The sequence below is a fragment of the Heterocephalus glaber genome, unplaced genomic scaffold (assembly GCF_053883595.1).
Source record: "Heterocephalus glaber isolate CG9 unplaced genomic scaffold, H.glaber_assembly_v1.0 deba00000621, whole genome shotgun sequence".
Taxonomy (NCBI): Eukaryota; Metazoa; Chordata; class Mammalia; order Rodentia; family Bathyergidae; genus Heterocephalus; species Heterocephalus glaber.
Genome location: NW_028258153.1, coordinates 30,693,092 through 30,698,132, shown reverse-complemented (window position 1 = coordinate 30,698,132; position 5,041 = coordinate 30,693,092). Strand labels below are relative to the sequence as shown.

Genomic DNA, 5,041 nt, shown 5'->3' with positions numbered 1-5,041 from the left:
CTCAAGAAGTTTCTTAGCAATCAGGAAACAAGATATTGTAGTAGGAACAGATCACTGATTAATGGGAAATTTGTTTTTTCCCATGGGTTAATTTTTGCCTCTATTAGAGTTTTGTGTATGAGTCATGCTGCCATTAACTGCACTATTTCTTGGCATCCAAGATGTCACAGCATCATGGACCATTGAGACCTCTGCTGTAATCAGTGGTGTGAGGAGTTGTTCCATTCCCATACACCAACTGCGGGATCTTCAGGCAAGGTGCTGTGGGCTAATAGGCAGACTCAGAGCTTTTATATTAAAAGCCAGTGTATGAATTTGTAGCTTGCCCAGGGTAGTCTCCATCAGGGCCAATAAAGACAAAAAAGTAAGGCTATTGTTGAAATTAAATAAAATATTTCCCATTTCTTTGTCAACACAGGTAGGAGCCATTACAACTGAAAATGTCTATGATAAAATGTTTTAATATGGCCAACCAGAATATCAAAAAATATCATATTTTATAGGCCTATTTCATCAATAATTCCTTTTAACTTGCTTTTGAATTAGATGTAGCCCTTTAATGAGAAAGGCAAAGAATATTTTAGAAAGAGTATTCTAGACTTTAAAACAGTTTTCATTGCCTCAAAATTTAGACACAGAAGGTCAGGAGTTCAGAAACACATACATAAAATATACACATATACATACATATTTACAATACAAATACACACAGATATATATACTTTTAATTATTATCCCAAACCTCTAGTTTAGTATAGAAAAAAAAACAATTTAGGAATGTCAAATGTTCCCTATTAAAAGAAACATAAAACCAAGTCTTCCTTTGTTAAATTTCTCCATTTTTCAAAGTACTTGAGCCACCCAAACTATCAAACACAAACCCAGCTGGAGAATCAGATGTAAATTTCTCCCTAAACAGTTGTCCTTTTCTTGATTTTTTTTTTTTTTTTTTGCTAACCGGGTAAAATTCATTATTAATAAATTCTATATTTTTCTACAAATTTCTCTCGCTTTAACAGAGGATTCCCTTTGCTCTGAAAATTGGAATATTCTATGCTCAAGTTTAAAATAATGTTGAAAAAGGAAAATGCAAATTTAGATAACTCAGGAATGGCAGGAGATAGAAATCAAATGCTAGCAAATCAAAGTTGTGACAAATGTTCTAAAACAGTAAGAGCAGGTCCACATCCATGGACCTGCTGGTGCCATGGTCCCTACACAAGTAAAGCTGATTTAAAACTTAAAAAAAAAACAATTTCTTTCTTTGTTTTCTTTTCCTCCTAAGTTCTAAACTTTGGAAAGGACACATTGTCTTTCCTTTTTCTCTAAACTATCAAACTTGTTCCCTCTTTGTTAGACTCTTTATTGTGCTACACAAAAAGCCTGCATGTATTTTATTTTTTAACACATTTACCAGATCTTTGACAAAACAGCTCTAATTGCAAAGATCCCTTAATTAGCTGTCTTTCCCCAATATCTCACACATAGGCCACATGATGGCACAATAGAGCCCTCGTTTCTTTTGAGTCATGGGACAGAGTTGCAAGCTGTCTATTCAGCTACTGTGTGTCTCAGAGGACTTGGACGCGATGAAATTGAGTCACCCATTCTAGAAACAAAAGTAGATAGAAGCAAAAGAAAAAGAAAAAAAAAACAAGTCCTCTCCAAACAAACAAATTTCTTTTTTTAAAAAATTAATTTTATTGGTACATTTTATTGGTACCTTTTAGGTATACAATTCGTTTACATTTATCATTGGGTGTTTGTACCTGTACATGATATATCTTGGTTCTTATTTTTTTCCCCATTACCTGTGCACCCTTCACCCCCTCCACCCTTCCCTATTTACATAGATTTCATTTCCATTTTTTTTCTTTTCTCATAGTTTTTCCTTTCCCTCTTTTCTTTTTCCCTTCCCCTCCCTTCACTCCTTCATCTTTGGACCTTTTTTCCTATTTCAAATTATCAATTATTCATTTTAATCATTTTAATCCTTGTTTACACTATCAATTTCTCACACTAGTGAAACTATTCGGTATTTACAATGTGTGTCCTATTTATTTCACTTAAGAGTATGGCCTCGATATGCATCCATTTAGCTATAAATGACTCTAGTTTCTCATTCTTTATGGCTGAGTAGTACTCCATTTTATAAAAAAAAACCCACATCTTCTTGACCCAGTTTCCAGTCGATGGGCACTTGGGCTGTTTCCAAACCTTAGCTATTACAAACTGTGCCACTATAAACATGGAAAAACTGGATTTCAACCTGCCAAAGATTAAAACTAGACCCATATCTATCACAGTGCAAAATTAAGATATTTTTAATCCTTTAAGGAAGTCAATTCCAGCTACACCTGGGAGACAACACTAACATCATTGAGGGTGGTGAACAATTAATTTATGTAGCCAAGGTCATCATCCACCCTGAATTCACTTTCATCTGTAATCATGACATCATGCTGATTAAACTGAAGAGAACTGCCACCCATTAACTCTCAAGTGTCTACAGTCTCTCTTCCGAAATCTTGTCCATCTGCTGGTACTCAATGCCTGGTGTCTGGCTGGGGCAACGCAGTGAGATTGGTGGTAACTGTAACCTTGAAAACATGTATCAATATGAAAATGGTAGAGGGGAATGACAATTTGAGTATCTGGTAGTCCAAATTCTCAATCAAAGCAAGGCTCTGAGAGTGAGGATTTGGAATCTATATACTTGTAAATATTTGAAATCTTAGAATAAAATAAGTGAAAAGAGCAAGACCCCTTTTGGAGATCATATGGAAGATGTAACCAACATGAACTGTAGCCAGGCTTAGTGGAGAACCCATGCAATGCCAGGACTTGGGAGCCTGAGGGAAGAGATCATCATTTCAAGGCCTTCCTGGCATGTAGGTAGGTCTAGGTTGGGCTGCATTACACGGAAAGACCCTGTCTCAAACAACAAACAAAACCAAAACAAAATAAATAATAGAGTGATGTCAATGTATTTAACTTAAGTGGGATCAGTGATGTGCAGAAAACTAGGAAATGAGAGGCAAAGGCAACAGATTCAGTGCTCCCTAAAGTGTGCATCTGCTGGAGTAAAGGTCTCTGGATTTAAGGCCTGCAGCTGCTAATATTGATGGGACACAAGATAAAGTGATTAATTAGAAATATTTGGAAAATCTTCTAAGAAAAGAAATTGTGTCTGAAGTAGAAGTCACTGGCATGTTGAAAGACAGTTGTGAGAGAACTATGACAGAAAAGAGGTAGAGTCATACACCTATTTCCAGCAAAACTTTTATTTTGGTGCTCAACAGGCGTATACTCTGCCGTCCTTAAGTGCCTGGACGCCCCTGTCCTGTCTGACGCTGCCTGCCACAAAGCCTATCCCGGCCGCATCAGTAGCAACGCATTCTGCCTGGGCTTCCTGGAGGGTGGAAAGGACTCTTGTGATGTGAGTTTCACTGCAGTCCTTCAGCTATCTCAGTCTTCCCCCATAGTTTTCTTTGCTGAAACACAGGAAAAAATAGTGTGCCTAGCGCAGATTGTGGTACACGAGGAACTGCTTTGGAATGAGTCATGAATTTTTTAAATGTAAATTTCTCTTTGAGTTGTTGGTGATTTCGGTTATAAGTAAAAAACCCAATAGATGCTTTCTTGTAAACCTTGCACCCTGACAGTCTTCTGTGGAGTTTTACTATGAGATTTAACTCCTGTGAAAGCAGCAGAGCTAGGGAGACAGCATATATCTCTCCAGTGCTCATCTTCTCTTGGGACTCTTGGCTTTCCAAGCAAGGAGGAGGGGTCATAACAAAAGAAAGGAAAAATAGACATATTAAACAAATTAAGGTTAATATTTCCAGAGGTAGATCAGGTGCTCCATGGACAACCAGCAACCTTGGAAAATGACTCTAGGATAATGAAGGAACATGCTAGAGCCTACCTCCCTTCTGGACATAAACACAAGCTCTGATTGGCATTTACTCTTCGCCAGGGTGACTCTGGTATCCCAGTGATCCGAAATGGAGAGATTCAGGGTGCAATCTCTTGAGGGTACTGGCTGTGCTGTGAAAGGCAAACCTGGTGTCCATGCCAAGGTGTGCAACTACCTGGACTAGATTCAGGAGTCCATTGTTGCCAACTGAACACCTTCATCTCCTCATGATCCAGTGCCGATAGTCAACTTCATCTGTATTCTCTGCCTGAAATCAGCATCTAAATAAAAGTATTTACTTCCATACTGCATATGTTTAAGTATGGTTCTTGTTTTTTTCATAAATTTCTCTTGTATCTTAAAGGGAAATGAGGTGAACAGTACATTGAGCTACTTTTTAGAGAGAATTAAAAGATTATTTGTCATTAATACAAAGTAATCAGTAAAAATTTACTGATGGCCTACTCTCTGCTGACTCCAAAAAACACAAAGGATACAAAAGTGAATAATGTCACTATTTTTACCACACAATTTTGGCAAAATAATTATTAGGTACTTAATACATACAGTAAATTTTGCTATAGGGTTTTGGGGCATATACTTTACTTTTTATAGTAGATCATGTGCTCATAACCTACAAGGATACTAACTGCAGAATTAAAATCAATTAACCAAAATAATTCCGACTATTCCTCCTAAATCTATAATGAACCTACAGCCCTCCTTACCCATAATGCATGGATGCTTTAAGAGTTCTCACTCTTTCATTCTTTCTTTCATCAATCCATCTGAAACTCTATGGGACAGGTAAAAGAAAATTATAGATGGAGAAATTACTTTTAAAAATCTTAGATTTTCTGATTTTCAAAGATTTCACATTCTTACAATTTTTAGTACTGTAAAATCATGTGATTTCCAGCTAGAACCTTAATGCACTAGCAGGCAAACTCTCTGGGAACAGTCTTCATCCTCATCCTACCAACAGCTGCACAGATCCCATCCAGATTTGGAACTAATTTTGGTATGTACAAAAAAAGTACAAAATACAAATTAACTTGCAGAAAAAAGTTTATTACCCTGAGGTCATAAAATCATGGCAATAAAGGATTTTATTTTCATTTC

The 5,041-nt window shown here is 36.7% G+C and overlaps 1 pseudogene; it reads left to right on the top strand.

Annotated features, from left to right (window-relative positions):
- The first annotated feature begins 1,589 nt into the window (after nt 1-1,589).
- LOC147829417 (cationic trypsin-3-like) lies at nt 1,590-4,130 on the top strand (annotated as a pseudogene).
- The last annotated feature ends 911 nt before the right edge of the window (nt 4,131-5,041 follow it).